At 36.8% G+C, this 21,175-nt stretch overlaps 1 protein-coding gene across 3 annotated transcripts in view; it reads left to right on the top strand.

Moving 5' to 3' along the window:
• The first annotated feature begins 6,217 nt into the window (after positions 1 to 6,217).
• LOC134650905 (G protein-activated inward rectifier potassium channel 3-like) overlaps positions 6,218 to 21,175 on the top strand; it is a 70,603-nt gene continuing 55,645 nt past the window's right edge. For 2 of the 3 annotated variants that reach the window (XM_063505847.1, XM_063505845.1), the window contains exon 1: positions 6,218 to 6,630. The gene's annotated coding sequence lies outside the window, so the exon portion shown is untranslated. The remainder of the gene's footprint in view (positions 6,631 to 21,175) is intronic. The other variant, XM_063505848.1, reaches the window with a different exon arrangement.

Here is a 21,175-nt window from a genome sequence, read left to right as displayed (position 1 = left end):
AACTGAATAGTTTGCGCGAGAGACACTTCCAAAGTGGTAAAATGTGTGTCCCCCCCCCCCTAACTTCTAAAATAAGAGAATGATAAAACTAAAAAAAATATATGATGTACATTACCATGTAAACTTCCACCGAAAATTGGTTTGAACGAGATCTAGCAAGTAGTTTTTTTTTTAATACGTCATAAATCGCCTAAATACGGAACCCTTCATGGGCGAGTCCGACTCGCACTTGGCCGCGTTGATGGTGCGGAATCCTCCGTGCGGGAGTCCAACTCGCACTTGTTACATATGTTGAGTATAATATTTGAGGTTGTCATGGTACCCAGTGTAAATAAATATGTCAATAAAAAAATAGAACTTTATCAAATATATTACAAATAGGTAAAAATACTTTTCTCCAATATGCTCGGAAATGTTCACCTTATTGTAGCAAAAATAGTACGGGAAGATCTTCGTTATTGTCAAACTCTAATTTAAAAAAATCAAACTATCGCTGTCCTTTTCTAGCGGACGGGAAGTAAAAAAACACTACAGTAATAACTTATTACTGTAGTGTTTTTTACTTTTTAAAAATAAAAAACGTAAACAGCCAATTATTATAGCCGCGAGCCGCGTCTACACGACCCGATCAGCTATCATTTCAAGCTATAGGATAGAGTGAGATAGTAAGCCTTTCATGTCTCGTTCTTACAAGACCGTTGTGCTCGTGTCTGATCGTGCGAATACTGCTTAATAAAATCAAAGATTATTTTTATATATTTTTTAAGGATCTAAATCCGTGTTAATATTAAAGCTTTTATAGTTTGTCAAAGGACTATCTCATTTCAAACATAGACAGAGAGAATCATACTATCTTTGTCTTACTCTAGTACTAGCACCCAAAAGAATAGGATGGGTATAGTTTTCCTGGTTCTTACTAACTGACAAATTGGTTTGACCAACTATATTGAATGAACGAATATTGAATGGTACTGAATGGCCGAATAAGTTTGTGCCTTTAACTTTTAAAAATTAATTAGAGGGGAATTGTTTTTGACATTCTTGATGTGAAGGTTCGATTTGAGTGATGCTTGATGCTTAAATAATTATTATTTGAGCTTATTTCCTCGCATGTTTGGAGAAAAGCACTATATATGCCTCGGCAGGAATAGCATCTTTCTCGGCAGGAATAGCAGCTTCGCGTCGTCCGACAAAATCGAAACTCATCCACGAATTGCTCTTTCCCGGCCTCTGCAATAATGTACTATAAATGTAATGTATCGTGTTACCGCGCGTCGGTAACATTAATATTATGTGACAGAAAAATGTATTACGAGTTATTAAAATTAGTAAGACATCGCTAATGCTATTATATTTATATTTTATATGAATGAATATATTTATATTTTTTTAATATCAAACATCCAAAAAAAATGCGTCAAATGAAACGAATTCAGTACGGGGTATGGTCGAAGCGCCATCTCACGAAATATATTATCAACATTGAGGCAAGACGAGAGCATGACGATAGTTGTCATTCCAACCCGTCACATGGCATTGATACAGAATCACACTTATTGCAACATTTGACACTACTAGAGACATCTGCTATACTTTTGGGAACTAAATATAAAGTCACGCTACTCAAAATGGCGATTGCGGGTCCTATAGGTTAGTCCATGGTTAATTATAATATATATGTAAGGTATGTAAAAGAAAGTTCGATTTTTAAATGTAAAACGTTTAGTTTTCTAAATGTTTAGATGAATAAATAACATCTTATTATATATATTTTTTGTTTTATTCATTTACCCCCTTTTCATAAAACTTTACTTTGTTAAATTTGAATCTCAATTGTTTAATCAGTTCAACTATGAAGCTTGTTGTTTGTTGTTGTGTTTTATTGTACTAGTACAATTGATGAAGAATGGTATATTGTACTAGACAAGCTTCATAGTTGAACTGATTAAACAATTGAGATTCAAATTTAACAATTTCTTAGTTCTGGCTAATAAGATGCATAAGTCGATGCAATCATGTTCTTAGTTGAACTTATTAGGGTCAAATAGTTGATACAGTAATTCTTCATGTTAACATTGATTTACATCTTAGTTGAAATGATTAAACAATTGAGATTCAAATTTAACAATATCTTAGTTCAGGCTACTAAGGTCGATTAGTCGATGTAATCATGTTCTTAGTTGAACTTATTTGGGTCAAATAGTTAATACAGTAATTCTTCATGTTAATATTGACCTACATCTTAGTTAAACTGACTTGTTTGTATTAGTTGGTACAGTAACTTATCATGATAACAATTATCAAGCCCTTAGTTGATCTTGCTAGGATCAATTAGTTAGCATAATTATTTTTCGTGTAAATATTGAACAAGATCTTAATTGGTTCAGTTACATAGATATAGTAATAGCAATCAGAATTACCTTATTTGATGTGTCTAAGTTCTTGTTAGGCTCGTATGGAATCAAGATGCTTGATTACGACTATCAAGATATTGATAGGGCCAACCAAATTTTTTTTAGAGTGATCGTTTGATATTTACCAGTCGCATTTCGGTGAAAGAAAATATTCTGATTGTGAGGAAACCGGACCGATCCAAGGCCTAGTTGTCCCTCTGTGTTTGAAAGTCAGATGGCAGTACTTTCGTAAAATCTAGTGCGTAGGTAAGCCAATTCAGTGTAAGGCCTAAGTGGACGCTCGAGTTGGGCGTGCAGCGGGGCGGGGCGTGCGGCGGCGGCAAACAAAAGCAAACGTATAGGAGCGGCCTTAGTGCACGCTGCTCAAATCACTTGTGAGCCCGACGCCACGCTGCACGCCGCGCCGAACGCTGCGCTCCGAGCGTCCATTCAGGCCTTATACTTATACCTACTAAAAGTTCCATTAGACCATCTCGCTCGGTCATCCCCATATCTCCTCCATCTTTTTACCTCAATACCGACTTTTGGAGCTTGGCATAACCACAATAAGTAGGTAAGTACATGATTATGGAACACGTCAGCTGCGCATGTCAATGCATTGGCCGCCAACCTGTGTCAATATCACACATCACCGTCATTTGGCACTTCAATGATACATACATTATTTCAAAACAATGTATATAGTTAGGAACTTAGTCTAAATTTTAATTGATTTTATTGGATTACCAAAATGAATCAAACGTTTATACGTTTACGTGCACGCCACGCCTATCGTCATCCCATGTACGAAAGTTGATATTGGTTGATATTCTGCCGCTAGAGTGCAGCCTAGCGCCTTTCGTAAACCATAACTCCATAGAGTAACTTATACATACTGTGATTACTGTGCCTTAAACTGTTTTTTGACAAGTTTCCACCGACAATAAAATATGACATTGATACTCGTACATCAAGGCGGTTTGTTTACAAAGGGCCTACCGGGAAACGAAAGTGTCAACTCGTGGTAAGGCTACAAGTATATTTTGATGAAGTCTCCGCTAAAATTACAGCGGTTGTCGGTTATTTTCCGCTGCAGGATTTATCTCGCGAGGTCACGTGTTCTCATCGTTGGGTGCACAGGCGAATGACCAACTAAAGGGAATCAGTTAAACTGACCCCAGATAGGTGAGGTCATAGACTAGGAATCCTCTAGACGGATGCTGCCAAAAATACTGGGGTGCGGGGGACGAGGTGAGCGAGTCCCGTGCCGTGATTGGTCCGTTCAAAGACACGGACGTCACACAAAGACACTTTGACTCGAAAATTTAGTAAAGTAAAACTACCGTATATTTGTGGCAGAGGGGGGTAGCGCTACCTACAATGCTCAGTCTGGAGGATGTCTTGTCTGTGGGTCTACTGTACAATAATAATTGTTGTACCTACCTGAGTATTTTACAGTTTTAGTCGCGGATAAGATCAGCATCCCTGCATGCAGCAGAGTTTGAATGTTAATTATATTTTGATTATTTCGATGATCTACGCCAGCCATACTCCAAGTGTGTTCCGCGGAACCCTAGGGTTCCGCGACACCCCTGCAGGGGTTCCGCAAGAATTTAGAACACTATGCTTTAGTCGCCTCGAAAAATTTTACTATGCCGCCACCGCCGATACCTACTTCTAAAAACTATTGTTTTATTTGTACGGTTCCATCAAGTATTTCGCTTTCCAAAAGGGTTCCGTCAAAAAAAAAAGATTGAGAACCGCTGATCTACGCCTTTTAGGACACAGTTTGTTAAGTTGTGATATGTATACGTTTTATTATCCACTCCTCTGTACAGTCCGACAAGATATTGTAGAAATTAAAAAGTGGCAACATTGTATTGTGTCGGCCCTTTCATATCAATCTTAAGAAAACGGGACGGCACTACAATTTTGCCACTTTCTTTTAACAAGCTTTTATTAGGTCGACCTGTATGTAACTATGTAATGGAATCTAAGGTAAGTAACTAATTTAACCATCTTCCAAGGATCGTAGCGTCATGAAAATTGGCAGCTGTATGTAGTTCTGATGACAATACAATAATATGGTCCTGTCGAACTGATCTGATGATGGAGACAGGAGGTGGCCATAGGAACTCTGTGATGAAACAACGCAACCTAATTGTGTTAGGGGTTTTTAGAATTGTCTCGATGAGTATTAGTTGTCTGTCGAAAGAAAAGTACAGTCAGCGATAAAAGCTTGTACCAAAAATTAAATTTTTGCCAAAAACTTTTAATTTCTAAAATTTCTTGTCGGACTATAATAGTATGGATCGTTAGGCGATTGTTCGGTTAGCGATTAGCAGGGCTTGTACTGTTGAGAATGTATTTATAAACAGATAAAATATGACTTGTTTATAACTAATGAGTATACATAATTAACTTTGTACCTACTTACATCATTCGTATCTTAGAGTTTGTAAAATTCCATTAGGACCAGATGATTATTTATTAGGTTGCGAAAGTTGATCTTACTTTTAGTACTTTAACTACCTATACATATCAAATTATCAATGTAAGTACCAACCTTGATTTACAACACACTGAAAACTTGAATCGATCATGATCAGCTCTATATCTTAGGGTACATTTTTGAAGAAAATATGAACTATTCAAACCGAAATCAAGAGCCATCTTACACTGTCTCCCAAGCGTCGGCGTCTAGTCAACTCTATTATATGGCTAGCAGCTCGACGCAACGTTGGCGCAACTGCGCAGCGACGCCATTTTCCATAGCGCTGACTATATAGACACTGACGCTCAAAGGACGCTAGCGAGGCGTGCTGCTCGACGCAACGTTGGAGCAAATGCGCAGCGATGCCATTTTCCATAGCGCTGACTAGACAGTAGACACTGACGCTCAAAGGACGCTAATAGCAAGGCGTGCTGCTCGACGCAACGTTGGAGCAACTGCGCAGCGACGCCATTTTCCATAGCGCTGACTAGACAGTAGACACTGACGCTCAAAGGACGCTAATAGCGAGGCGTGCTGCTCGACGCAACGTTGGAGCAACTGCGCAGCGACGCCATTTTCCACAGCGACAGCGCTGACTAGACGCTGACGCTCAAAAGACTCTAGTATGGGATGCTGGCTCTGTCTGTTGGAAAAAGATTCTAGAATGATACAGTTCTTTACCGTTTTTAAAACGAACGGTACGCAGGTACCTAATTTTCCTGGCGTTTGTTTGATGCCTTTGTACTTTGCACCCAAATTACCTAATCAAGCCATTTTTTTATCTAATGTAGAGGTTTTAGCTCAGTAGCTCAGTGACTTGATCGTAAAGTTTTTAATTATAATTAGGTATTTATAATAAGCTATCTCCCTAATCAGTACTGTGGCATGGCGTCAGTCATATCCGTTAGGAAGCCGAACCTTTTTTTTTCTCGAGACATATTTATAGGTAAGGTACTCAAAACAGCCAAGCAGTAAAAATCGAATTCTAAGGACGCCTTGACTGTCAAGTCAAGTCGTTAGTAGAGTCAAGAGTAATAGTAGAGTCGATATCTGCATATCATACGCGTCAACACTACGCGTGATTGGCTTTCTAAGTGACAGATTCACTCATGAGCATTAATTTACGATACCCTTCTCAAATACTCAGAAATTCCCATAACCTACTAGTACATGTCATATGTCATCTCTTTTCCAGAGTCGTGAAAGGAAGCGATTCGCAACGCGGTCGCCGGCGGCGCATTGGAAACGCGCGTTAGATAACAGTTCCTCTGAACAGGCCTTCGATCATCACCTCTCGTAGTTTATTTTTTAACGGCCGCGAATATACAAGCGTAGGAGATCGCGGCCTACAGCCAGTTGCCGTTCAGCCGACACACGATTCGCGTCGCGCGCAAGCCAATTTCCCGCGCGAATTTAAAAAGCGCGTGTTCCAAATTCAAATTGCAAGTCCCTTTCGATCGTTCCGCGGTACACAACATGCCTAAAAAGAAATAAAATAGTCAAAATTAAGTCGCGTTCTAAGTTATTTTATAAATTATTTCAAACCATGTGCTAAATTGTGAATTCGTGTTAATGACATTTGTTTAAGTGGCGTATTCGCGTGTAAAAATCTGTGATAGTACATTGCTGTGAAACTTTGTACCCAGTGCATAACTTTAACCGTTCGGTTGTATTCCAGTTTCGTGAAATTAAATTTCGCGAAGCGTTCAATAATTTTTCTTTATGATAGGTCCATATATGAAGGTAAGTTATCACTGTTATCATACGTTAGTGTGAGTTCTTTGTTATCTTATTCATATGTTTAGACTAAGTATATGTAGGTACATTGGGTACTTAACCTAAATATATAATAACCAAAACTGCTCTACTACTCTATAACTGTTTAAACATTGAAAATGAACATGAAATATGTACTAGTTAACATCTACATCACTCTAAAATAAATAATACTTAATAAAGAGCGCTCCCAAAAAGACCTACAATATATTTATATACTTACAAACTTTTATCTGTTGAGGTATACTAAACCACAGAATAAATAATACTAAACTAAACCCAAAATGTATAAAATAAAGACCAACTTCCAAAGCCAGGGAACGGAACTAAAAGAAAAGTCAGTACATTTAAAAGGTATACACAGGATAAGTTCATTAAATAATAATTATGCGATATAGATATCTCGTACCTAGAGGTAGAATACATACACACAAAAAGAGTAGGTAGTATAGATAGATAAGGTCTTCTTTACGGAAGTCCGTTAAAAACGGTCAGTCAGGCCATAAGTCACCTACCTATCCTCCTAAGGCCCAACGAAAAATTGAGTATGTAGTCAGTACGGCCCGTAGTCCTACCAGTAGTACTATGTTTTATACTCATTCAGACCCAAGTACTTAAAAGACTTTTTTTAATGTTATTGTACTTATACAGCACCTTAGTACAGCACTTTGATTTTTTTTACGAACTTGTTAAAGGGCTCACAGACAAAACAAAACAGTCCTTTAGAAGTTCGTACACGCCAATTTCGATAAGCGCAAAATTTGAAATGGGTTTTCTATTAAGTCCTACCGGTAGGACCGTGGTACGCTATGACTACACAATTGTTGTAGGAGCTGGGTTGAATAAGAAAGTTAATAAGTACTATGGGTAGGACCTTGGGCCTTAGGAGGCTATGCTATCCTTATTTAGGTACATATGTACGAGTACTTAGATATGTTATACCTAAAGCTAGTTCAACAAAATGAGTTTAGGCTTCCAACTGAGGATAAATTATATACCTAGCCTAGGTAATAGAATAACCTTCTATGGATCGAGGAATCGCATTGAAATTTTCCTGTTTTATTAACTACCATACAATTATTTTCATTTTTATAATTAAAACCCTGTATCCTTATTAGTTAGTTATCATTGGTAGCTATAGAAAACACGATGCTGTAAAGAATATTAAGTGCCTATTAGTTATGATGATTAATTAGGATTTACAAATACAAAAATTCTGAAATTGGAATTGAATTGGTTAAAACCAGGTTCCGAAATTGCAATTATAGAGGCCTTTTGTCGTCAAGGGACCGGGACCAGCCATTTGGTCCTATTTATCCAGGTCCCAATTAACCAGGTTTCACTGTAGTTTAGTAAATATGAATTGGCCGACTGCTCCTATTAAAATGTTGGTGAGTAAACCACTTGAATAATTTATATTTCCCAACCTCTTTAGCTCTTTACGTAGTGTTTACGTAAAATTTAAATACGTATATACATTTTTGCACCCTATTCCATCGGAATAAGAGAAAAATGTGCAGATATTATTGACGTAGACGTGACTGTGCATGTATTTAGGTTACGTTATAGTAAGTACATTACATACCTAGGGAGGTGAATTCGTGAATGCTCCATATCGCAGGTGTTTGTGGCCCGAACCGAAGGTGAGGGCCATAAATATGCGAACTGGGGCTTTACGAATTACCGCCCGTGGTTTGTCTAAAGTTTTACGTCTTGCCTTGGCCAGGAAGTGAGCTTTCCCACTTACGGGCCTAGGGTGACGTAAACAATTAAAATTAACCCGTGTATCGATATTGGTCACGTTTTCGCGTCACGTCTGAGGTATAAAAACGGTTTTGCAACGGTGGGTGTTTCTTCAAATTTCGGACCTCTGACTCATGCTCTGTCTGGTCGTGGCTCGTTAATATCATTATACACACATGTGTGTGTGTTCCAACAGCCTACATCTAAATAAATTACTATTTATGCATCACTTTACCTAGTTAAAAAAAATGTGGTTTGGTCCAGAATTATCGAATCATTCTCCGAATTTAGCAATACTTCCAAAACATGTTCGTTAAAATCGGTTTACAAGAATCTCGTTTCTTACCATGTTTTTAAAATAGCAGAGTAAATCGAATATTTAACCTCAATAAGGTCAAATTGATTTAATCAGTGCTAGTGCGGCAATACCAAAACAAATGAACAAGATACATTGATTGTATGTAACAGAAATAGCTATGTAGCTACTATATTTTTCTCCTGACAACAAAGGAATATGTTGCAGTTGCTAAGTATAAAAAATATGTTGGTATATCGACGTATGCTGCGTTCAGCAAAGGCATTTTCCTAAAGAATTTTAACCGGTCTTCCTCAAACAAGGTTAGTTAAGTCTGTAACTTCGACACATTTGGCCAAAAATCCGAGAGTCATTAAACTCGTGGGAGGGACAATATATGGTAATACTTATTCATTCGGGTAATGAACTATTTGAATTTGCCTTTTCTGTACTTGATATACTTAAATATTGCCGGCCAAACTAAACTACAATAAGTATTACCAATATGTTTTTTATTTAATTTATTTTCTCAAAGAGCGTTTTCATTTTAACTTGTAGGTAGGTATAAGTACTTTAAGTTGTGTTTAAGTCACATCAAGGTACTTTCACATTCCTGACAAAATCCTAACCCCTATCTTACGATTCCTTTCAGAAGATTTACCTACTAATAATTGGCCTCAAATTAAGTAGGAACCTATTACTGTAAACCACATTCAGAATTCAGTTTCAGGTCAAAACTAAAAGAGGTACTTAAATAAGATGCGGATATACCTAGCTAGCTATCAGCGGCACATTTCAGAAATATCACATATCACCCAGTATTTTTAATTAGCTTGTCTGTAATGATTAGTAAATTGTTTTATTTATTATGTATAGTTGGACCGATGTCGGCCGCGTTTGACCCCGAGTAATGAGCACACGTAACATGCCTGTTATAATGTTGTCACCAATTTAGTTGGCTATTTATCTGGCTAGCTACCTATTGTTTGTATAAATATATCGTAGGTACTTAATAAAACAATAATATGACCCATTTTTTAATAAACTTGAATTAAATGGTAACTTCTATGAAATGCCTCGATTTCATGGCTATTCAGCCTTGACTATCAGATATGTTTCACGCTTCTAAATTTTATACTCTTTATTGAATCGGACTGGAATAACAAATCCCGGCAGTCTGAATAATTTCAACGTAATTATGGTAATTTGGAACCAAAAATACGGCATTGTGCCATCGCTTGAACTTCCGTTGTATGGTGTTGGTGTGAGCTATATTATTCTCTTGTTACATTAATAGTTGGAAGCATGGAAACAAGCGAGCTTAGGTACATACGCTGTAAAAGTACATACCGATACCAAATTTATGAATCAATTCCATTGAATGGTGAATGGTAGCTGTTTGTATCTAGGAACGGCACGGCAGGAAGGGCCCGGCCACATGTCAGCGGTGCGGCGCCGCCGCCGCCGCGCGGCGCGGCACCGCAGAAATCTGCGGCGACGCCCGGCGCAACGCAAAATTTTGCCGCAAAGCGGTGCGCGGCGCCGCGCGCGGTGCCGCAAAGCGGTGAGTTTCGCCGCGCGCGGTGCCGCAAAGCGGTGAGTTTCGCCGCGCGCGGTGCCGCCAAGCGGCGTGCGGCGCCGCGTGCGATGTCAAGCTGCATAGTAAAGAATAAAATTCGACTACCAGTTGTTTAATCAGACATGGATCCCTTCACACGTGTTCTGCTCTTGCTGTTGTTATAGCGATAGCGGTTCGCCAAAAAACGCTGCCAATGGTGTTAAAGGTATGAAAATCGGTACGATTGAGCTTTAGGACATTTGAAACAATTTGACCCGAAGCACCAACAAATAAAAAAAACGAGAGGAGTTATGACGTCATCTTTTTTTTGTATGAAATTTAAAAAAAAATTGTTTAGAAACCTATCGTGTGTAGTATTAAACGAAAGGGCTTTCTGAGCCGATTCCAAAAATATATCACATCATTACATTTGAGTCATTTTTTTTTTAATTATAATAAAAATATTTTTCAAAACATACCAAGTTTGGGTTTCTCCAGATACAATACCGTTAAATTTTTTTTTTGTTAAATATACCTCAAATTATACCTAATATCCTCATATCTAATTCTAATAAAGCAATTTTGAAAATATTTACATTTAGTATATTTGTTTTAATTTTTTCTACTCCCGTACCTTTATTTGTCAATTTACACACCTTTAAACCCCTATGTTATAGTTGTCAAGACAAGTCTTTAGTCTATTCCCCAAAAAAGTATTTGTGCATACACGCAGTATCTTTTTGGTACTTTTACGATACTTCGTGTAATCACCACTTAAAAAATATTGTATGAAATACATTGTTGCCAACCTAATTTTAATTGATTGATGAGTACTAAGTGCATTGCTGCCAATTTACAAAATATTCGTTAGGTTCTATAGTAGAAACAATAAAATTCCTTCAGAAGTCAGAAACGCGCATGTGACACCCGTAATATAGCAAGATCCATAGACTACGAACACCGCTTAGCGTTGCTTGTTAGTCTCCATAGGCTACTGTGGCCAAAATCGAGAAAAAAAAACTATCCAAAATTGTAATTTAACTAAGAGCAAGTACCAGGGCCTCATGAGTTACTAGAAAGTGTCGCTGACCATTAGGGTGGAGCGTCGTTGTATGGGAAAAAATAAAAATTTGATTATCAATGTGGAACCGGTACAAAAAGTTGCAGTTTGTCATGTAGATTATAGTGATTATATCAAGTTTCAAAATAAACACTACTTTTAGCCCTCTACCCAGCCGCTAAAGAAATTAATAAAGGTAAATTTTCATCAATTATTTAAATATACTATTTCACTAATATGTGTACATTTTATTGAAATTATATAATACTTAATAAGCATTTAATAAGTTATTACCAAAATTTTTGTGCCTTTTTCAATATTTATGAAATAATAAAATTTTAAACTTTCATATTAAACAGCAATTTCATGCAAAACAAGGAAAATGCTACAGTATAAAAAAATTATATGAGTTATTTTTTTTGACGTTCTTGTGCCAAAGTAACGGTGTTATTGATTACGAAAAGTATCATTTTACTGCAAAAAATGGGTTACTTATATGTTTAAATGAGCGTCAAATATTGCCCTTCGGCGTCGCTTACGCCCTTTTTGGGTCATGTTCACACGTATGTTAGGCATATATTTGCTATTACTAGTAGTATTTTAATTATCTTATCACGTTCAAAATAGTTTTCATGGTTCTGTAATAAGTTGTAAACTGCAATTTGTGCACAATATCCGGGTTTAATGGCCTTTTCCATAAAACCTCTATTTACGTGGTTTTACCATGTCATAAAAATATACGTTATAAACAAAAATAAGTATAGGAATCGAGTATATCTGTAACAAAAAGATGTTATTTAATGAATAAAACTTGTTATAAAAAAAATAAGCATAAATTAAATTTATTAAAAATATACAAATATTGCTATATATAATCGCATAGTAGAGGGCTAAAAGTATATACCAATATTTTTTTTATTATGTTTCCCTTAAACAATAAAAAATTAGACATCCTTTTAGAGGGGTTCCATTGCTATATTCAAGAATTTTGGATTTCGCTCCACCCTACTGACCATCCGGCCGTGGGGCGCGGGGCGCGGTGGCCGAGTCGCGTATCTTAGCTGTAGGTATACTTTTGGTTTGTTTACCTACATATATGTCCTATATAATTTCCACTTGTTTAAAGTATTATTTTTGTTGAATGAAAAATATTTGTTAAATTTACAATTTTTTTTTTCAAAGTAAGTAAGTGCTTGGTCGTAGAAAAAGTATTGTATGCAACGTTGTTTAACTGAGTCAAAAAATACTCGTGGCGTCTTTATTAACAATTTTCGGCTTCGCCTCAAATTGTTACTCACGCCACTCGTCTTTTTTGACCCCTCTTAAACAACGGTTGCATAAAATACTATTTCAATTTTACAAAGTGTAATAATACCCCTGCCGAATTATACTCATAATGTCATTCGGGTAAAATAAGAGCATTGAAACTTGGTTTACATGTTCCTTTGGTAATATCTAAGCTTTAAGTAAGAAAAAGTTCTCATAAGTGGGGGGTGGAGAACTCGGGGAAAGGGGGGGGGTTAAAGGTGAGATTTTTCAGTTAATTCTTACATAAATAATTTTTACTACGACTTATAGATTCCGAGATATAAGCGACTTTCTGGAAAAACCGTTATACTTATATTAATTTTATGCTTTCTATTTAAATATTTAATTGAGAGATTCATAGATCACACTTTGTAAAATGGAAAAATTAAACCTAAAAAATTAGACCTAGTAGTTTCAGAGATAAAGGGGGGGGGGAATGGCCATTTTTTGCCTATTTTCTTGAATAACTGCTATTTATCTTAAAATTATAAAAAAATATATATTTGAGATTCTCAAAATGAGCTCTTTCATTTGATATGTAACACGATATAGTTTGAAAAACTTTATTTTTAAATTTCTCTTTTACCCCCCAAAAGTGGCCTTCATATTTAAAATTCATTTATTTACGTTACATGTTCGTCTTTGGGTCACAAACTTACATATGTGTGCCAAATTTCAACTTTATTGGTCCAGTAGTTTCGGACATGGACTAACCTATTAGGACTCGCAATCGCCATTTTGAGTAGCGTACCCCGGAAGAAAACATTTTTTTTGTATTAGACTTAGATGGCGTCGGTCATTCAGCGGGCTGTAGGTTGTGTAGCCCATTCCGCAAGAGGGCGCTGCCACTAGAAGAGTTGTAGACGTTGTAGTTGTTAGGTGTAGTTCTTAGTTTTTCTTAAACGAATGGATAGATGGCGCAATAATTTTAATATTAGGTAGCTGGTCAACCAAATCTTGTCAGTAAAAAAAGGCGCGAAATTCAAATTTTCTATGGGACTACATTTTTCAAATTTGCCGCCTTTTTCTACTGTCAAGATCTGGTTGACCGAGTATACTACCGCATCATTTGCGTTTCTATGTGTGAACAGCGCATCTGTACACGTGTCATTGTGTGAGTTAGTTGTTATTATTATAATTAGATGATTAGGGCTGACTTTCGTTTTTTGTCACAGATAGCAATCAAATGTATATGTTTTAGATAAAAATGGTCTTCACAGCAAGATGTGTTGTCGTTAATTGTGTAAACACTAGCAGAAATAGTGACTGCAAATTTTATAGATTTCTAAAAGTAGTGTGGAAACAAGAACAGCGCAATAAATGGATAATTGCCGTAAGGAGAAAAAAAGTAAGTCACCTAACCTAACCTCTAAAATCATACCTTCCTTAAATACGCAAAAATTTGATTTATGTTGTAAACGTATCAAGTTTTAACGGTGAATTATTTTGTTATAGTCCCGATGGCACTCAAAACCGGACGACAGAATTTGCAGTGCTTACTTTATTGTTGGTAGAAAGGCTGATGAAAGTGATGAACAAGCCAGTCCCAGCTATGTTCCAAGAATCGAGACAAATCAAGACGGATTGACGAAAATGCGGCAATATCGAGGTTCCAACGTTATATGGAACGAAGAAACGCGAAAAAATAGAAGCTGTTAGTGCTATTAATACAACTAATACAAGTGACTTTGAATTGCTGGAAAATAGTGTTAGTGTGACTTCAAAATATTGATAGTGAATGTCAAGTGGACCTGTATACAGGTGTACAAAATCCAGGAAAGACGTTTACGTGCAACAGGTACATATTTTATGGTAAAAAAACGTGATGCCGAAGTTCAAACAGAAATATGTAGATATCAGTACCAGTGTACGAAGATTATTAAGCATTTTAAAATAACAAAACTCGAAGTCTGTAATACTGCTAAAAGTATTTCTCTGGATCTAGCCACCATAACTGACAGTAAATATTTTGCTGGATTTTAATTTATTAAAACCAACGAACAGGGGCCGATTGCATAACAAACTACAACTAATAATACAACCGGAACTCCTTATTTAATAAGTTAAATTAGAAAAGGAGTTCCGCTTGTAATATTAGTTGTAGCAAGTTGTAATTTGTTATGCAATCGGCCGCAGCTTGTAGATCTTGCAGGTGTTACTCTTAACAACTTCAACTTTTTATTAAAAACTACACAAATAAATTATATGGTGAGCGAAAAAGATAGACTTCTACTTTTCTTGATGAAAATAAAACTTGGTGTCACATTTTCAGCACTCAGTGTTTTGTTCGGTATTCATAGAACAACAGTGTCAAGAATATTCTGCCCGTATGTTGAAGAAGTAGCAGCTGTTACATCAAATTTGGTTTTTTGGCTAGAATGCTTCCGTCCGGAGTATAGTAACACTAGAGTACAGAGTTGCCTATAGTACCTACAGAGCAAGTATAGAAGTACCATCAAGTTTTGCTAATCGTGTGTATTGCTACTCACACTATAAAAAGGGTTTTACCTCAAAAGTGCTTATTGGTATTACTCCAGGGAGGCTTCATATCGTTCAAGTCAAAAGAATGTGGTGGAAGAAAAAGTGTCTCCCAAATAACGAGTCAGGATTAGTAGACTACTTAAAAAATTGGGATATTGTCTTGGCTGATAAGGGATTTCCGGCAATAAAGAATGTAATTGATGAAAGTGGAAAAGAAATTGTTTTTTTAGACTGGAGGAAACCGGCCTGTTTTGAGAAAAGTCGTCGACATCTCTTCTAAATACCTAAAACTGGTATGGATGTGTTCCTCGTGATCTCTAGAATACGAATTGACCGGTTTTGGTTTATGGAGGGGGGGACGGGTCGAAAAAAGGGGGGGGGGGGCAAAGATGTCGGCCGACCATCATTGATATTTGTGCTATTATCTATGAAAAGGGAGCTTATTGCCGATGGCGCTTACGACACTGACATCGATAAGCAAAAAACGTAGTAGTTTAAAATTGGGGATTCTGGCACATGTTTAGTTGTTTTGATTCCCAATTTAGCAATTAAGTTTCTTTGAATACTGGAACATTCAATGTTGCTGTCTATCCAATGCGGAGGTCAATTTATGTTATGTGACGCTGATGGACTGATCAGTCATGTTGTGTTAGAAAACTTAAATCGGATTTAAAGGTCCCTTTGTAGTTTTTTATAAATAACTCTTAGACATAGACATAGAAAAGTTTTATTCAACATCACATGAAGTTGCACGCTTAAACGGTGACCTGTAGCAAAAATGATCTGATACATAAGTAATCTTCATAAAATTTTCTACATTAAATATTCTATACGCTTTTTCGCTAGGATCAATATTTAAAAAAATATTTAAGGGAAAAAGTTAATTATAATCAATTGTTAATATTTTTTGTAAACGGTGGCCTGTAGCAAAAAATGTTCTGATACATAAGTAATCTACATAAAATTTTCTACATTAAATATTCTGTACACTTTTTCGCTGGGATCAATATTTAAAAAAATATAAAAGGGAGAAACTTAATTATAATCAAACAATTAATCAATCAATTTTTTGTTAATAACTCGTAAACGGTGGCCTGTAGCAAAAAATGGTTTGAAACATAAGTAATCTACATCCAATTTTCTACATTAAATATTCTATAAAAAAATTCGGTAGGTTCAATATTTAAAAAAATATTTATGGGAGAAAGTCAATTATAATCAATTGTTAATAATTTTGTAAATAACTCGTAAACGGTGGCCTGTAGCAAAACATGTTCTGATACATAAGTAATCTACATAAAATTTTCTACATTAAATATTCTGTACACTTTTTCGCTGGGATCAATATTTAAAAAAATATTTATGGGAGAAAGTTAATTATAATCAATTGTTAATATTTTTTGTAAATAACTCGTAAACGATGGCCTGTAGCAAAAAATGTTCTGCTACATAAGTAATCTACATAAAATTTTCTACATTAAATATTCTGTACACTTTTTCGCTGGGATCAATATTTAAAAAAATATTTAAGGGAGAAAGTTAATTATAATCAATTGTTAATATTTTTTGTAAATAACTCGTAAACGGTGGCCTGTAGCAAAAACTGTTCTGATACATAAGTAATCTACATAAAATTTTCTACATTAAATATTCTGTACACTTTTTCGCTGGGATCAGTATTTAAAAAAATATTTAAGTGAGAAAGTTAATTATAATCAATTGTTAATATTTTTTGTTAATAACTCGTAAACGGTGGCCTGTAGCAAAAAATGTTCCGAAACATAAGTAATCTACATCCAATTTTCTACATTAAATATTCTATAAAAAAATTCGGTAGGTTCAATGTTTAAAAAAAATATTTAAGGGAGAAAGTTAATGGGGAAGTTAGTGCACTGAGTTGTCCCTTTTGTCCCAGGCGATGCCGCTTGACACAATTGTTCCTTTGATCATACTTAATTGATGTGAAGCCTTAACCTGGATATTAACTTTTGGCTTACCCCCAAAAAGGGAGAGGAGAAAAGTGGTTCCGGCTGTACACTGCGCTCTGTTTGATATAAAGCCGCAATCCGATGATTGATTGACATAATTGTTCTCCCAGGAGGTTCGTGGGGTATTTGTCTTTGGTACGGTCGTATAGAGAGCGGCTGGGTGACCTCCAGAAAATTCCGACTTTTGGTCTACCGCTTCCGGTCAGAAAAATGTTTGACGGCCCGGCCAAACGGTCGGACCTAGGTGGGGGGGGTGCTCGACCAAATGTCATAGAGGTACCCTGGCAGTTTTTGACGCCGCCATTTTTTTGTCAAAATGGCAGACTTTTATTTTTTATTTTTTCAAGTTTGTCCTAGCGCGCTGAAATTTTGGTCACGGAAACTTGGGGTCCCCTAGATTATTTGTAAAATGTTTTAATTGCGGAAAAACTGGGCACTTTTATTTTGTATGGTAACTTTTAAACGGTGCGTGATAGGTGGGGGGTGCTCGACCAAATGTCATAGAGGGCCTCGAGGGAAATAAAACTGCATTGAAAAAAATTCAAAATGGCCGACTTTTTTTTAATTTTTTCAAGTTGGTCCGAGCGCTCCGAGATTTGGCATGGCAGGAGATAGAGGCCTCTAGATTCCTATAAATTTTTTTTTTTTTTATAAAACCCAAGATGACGGAAAAAATGGTAATTTTTATTTTGTATGGCAGCTTTTAAACGGTGCGAGATGGGTGGGGGGTGCTCGACCAAATGTCATAGAGGGCCTCGAGAAAAATGGAACTGCATTTAAAATTTTTCAAAATGGCCTTTTTTTTTTAAGTTAGACCGAGCGCGCTGAGATTTGGATGCGACAAGCCTGGGGGCCCAAGAATACTATGTGAAAAATTTATTTGGAAAAGTCCAACATGGCGGCGGACACGGGCAAAAGTCAAATTTCCAAGTAGGTTAAGCGAGCCCGTAGGGCGAGCTTCAGGCTGGGAGGCCGAAGGCCGACCCCGCGGAGGGCCGTTAGGCCTGGAGCTTCACCCCGAGTGTCCAAGCGTGGCCTACCCCCAGTAATTTTAGGCGAGGCCGAAGGCCAAGCTGCGGGAATGACGAACCAAGCAAAATCCTATACAAAAACTGTGTTAAGCGAGCCCGAAGGGCGAGCTTCAGGCTGGGAGGCCGAAGGCCGACCCCGGCGGAGGGCCAAAGGCCCGGAGCCTTCACACCGACTCCCAAGCGTACAACCCCCAGTAATTTAAAGCGAGGCCGAAAACCGAGCTGCGTGAATGCAGCGCTTCCAAGCGTTCTAGCGAAAAAGCGTATAGAATATTTAATGTAGAAAATTTTATGAAGATTACTTATGTATCAGAACATTTTTGCTACAGGCCACCGTTTAAGAGTTAATTATAAAAAACTACAAAGGGACCTTTAAATCCAATTTAAGTTTTCTAACACAACATGACTTCATCAGTTCATCAGCGTCACATAACATAAATTTACCTCCGCATTGGATAGACAGCAACATTGAATGTTCCAGTATTCAAAGAAACTTAATTGCTAAATTGGGAATCAAAACAACTAAACATGTGCCAGAATCCCCAATTTTAAACTACTACGTTTTTTGCTTATCGATGTCAGTGTCGTAAGCGCCATCGGCAATAAAGTCCCTTTTCATAGATAATAGCACATTTGTTCACATCTTGAGTCCTATGCGACCGATCGGTTCGTGTGAGGTGTCGTTTGAAAGAGTATTAAATGTGCTATTATTGTTTCATAATAACTGTAGTCAATTACAAAATATTTTAAAATATTTGAGTTTTTACCGTGCATGGATGGCATAAGTAATGAAATGATTAACTATGCGTCTAACTCAATAAATTACAACTATACCGCAATTATTTTATTACAAAATATACGAGACATTTCATTAGCTTACCAAAAACATAATAGACCCCGAGCCAGGCGCAAATTTCGTCAGTCATCGCCTCCCGGGTGAAAACTCGTATACTGGTTAACGGCCATATATGATGAGCCCTCGTGGACGTCAGCTGCCGCTACGTTATGACTTGGTTATATAATATCATACACCATTAAAACTTATAGACCGCGAGCCACGAACAGGTTTCCATGACCAATTAACGGCTACGTATGATGAATCCTCGTGGACGTCAGCTGCCGCTCCGTTGGTGGGTTGAGGAATGGCAGCCACCGAAACATGTAAAAAAAATTGCGGTAAAGTTATAATTTATTGAGTTAGACGCATGTTTTGTCAGTACTTATGCCATCCATGCACGGTAAAAAATCATATATTTTACAATATTTTGTAAACGACTACAGTTATGACTACGGTTATTATGAAACAATAATACCACGTTTAATACTCTTTCAAACGACATCTCACACGAACCGATCGGTCCCATAGGAGAGCGTTCAAGTATTACGTAACGCAATTTTTGGACATTTTTGACCCCCCCTCCCCCCCATGTAACGCGCCGTAACGTTTTTCTGTAACCCCCCTAAAGGCCACAATTATGTTGCGTAAAGTACCGTAAAGTGGCGAAAAGTTCTGAAGGGTTAAAAAACAATGTTACGTAACGCGTAGTTTAAACCCCCCCTCCCGCCTTTGTAACGCATCGTAACGTTTTACAAGAACCCCCCCACCCCCAAATTCGTTACGTAATACTTGAACGCTCCCTAGGACTCAAGATGTGAACATATCAATGCTGGTCGGCCGCCCACTATCCCCCCTTTTTTTCGACACGTCCCCCCCTCCATAAACTAAAACCGGTCAATTCGTATTCTACAGACCACGAGGAACACATCCATACCAGTTTTAGGTAAGTATTTAGAAGAGATGTCGACGAAAATCGTGAAGGAGACGACTTTTGTTTAATTTACCTATAGACTATTATTATGCCACCTTTTCTCCAGAATAAAGGTGAATTTACAAGGGAAGTGACCGATGCAACTTATAAAATAGCTCGAGTCAGAATTCATGTCGAAAGAATAATGCAGCACTTAATAATTTATCAGATACTACATAAAATTCCTGTAAATGTATTTTATCATAAACTGAAATAAATGTCATATACTCAGAAAAAAACAGAGACCACCGACCGAGATCGAGAGGTAACAGGCACCTGCCGCGATAGCAGAGGACGCTGGTTCGATTCCAGCCTGGGGCACTAGAGGCTAGGGTCACTTTTTCTGAGTATATGACATTTATTTCAGTTTATAATTTATATAGTAGTGTGACTACTCAAAATAATAACAAATTAAAATATTTTCTAAAAATAATTTAATTTGTTCTAGTATGTTATTTTATCATATTGATGATATATTACATGTTTAACCCTTTAACCGCCAGAGTCTGATATATAAGACATTACATATCCAGCTCATCTCGCCACAGTCTGATGAATAAGATAAAGATCTGATTTGGTTTTTACAGCACATTTATAACTCCCGTAACTATGCCAACCTTACTCTGCGTGGTACAATTACTGTCGGTGGTGACACGAGCACGCTCGATCAAAAATTGCTGACGGTTAAAAGGTTAATTGTTGGGTACTAGTAAACCTGCAACCACCTATATTTTCAAACAAATAAAACAACAGTTATTTTTACAATATTTACATTATTTAAAAAGCTATTAAAACATTGCATTTTTATTTAAATTTGTTTTTATTTCACACATAAAACCTGTAAATATTATGTGACTTTTCATGCCTGAAGGACCCTTATGCACATGGAGCATAAGGAACCACAGGCATTGACCACCACATATTTATAACATGGGCCCGTGGACCTATGAAAATGTGTCAGTCAGGTTAGGGTTTAATATGTCCAAGCACTGGACTGATCAACATTTTTATAAGTCTAATGTACAGTCAAGTCAAGTACAATGGATTAAGGTTAAGAAATGCATACATATTTATGAACTCTACTGTACATACCATTAGTCATATTCCTTTATTTCAGTCACATGCATAAACTTACAGCTAAGGATGCCAAAACGCTTATGTGGTAGGGACAATACATACATCAGAATCAAACATAGTCTAAAGCTAAAGATTATTAAAACAAAACAAAAACAATCAAATA

Source organism: Cydia amplana, chromosome 9 (assembly GCF_948474715.1).
Source record: "Cydia amplana chromosome 9, ilCydAmpl1.1, whole genome shotgun sequence".
Lineage (NCBI taxonomy): Eukaryota > Metazoa > Arthropoda > Insecta > Lepidoptera > Tortricidae > Cydia > Cydia amplana.
This window is presented reverse-complemented; position numbering and strand designations above follow the sequence as displayed.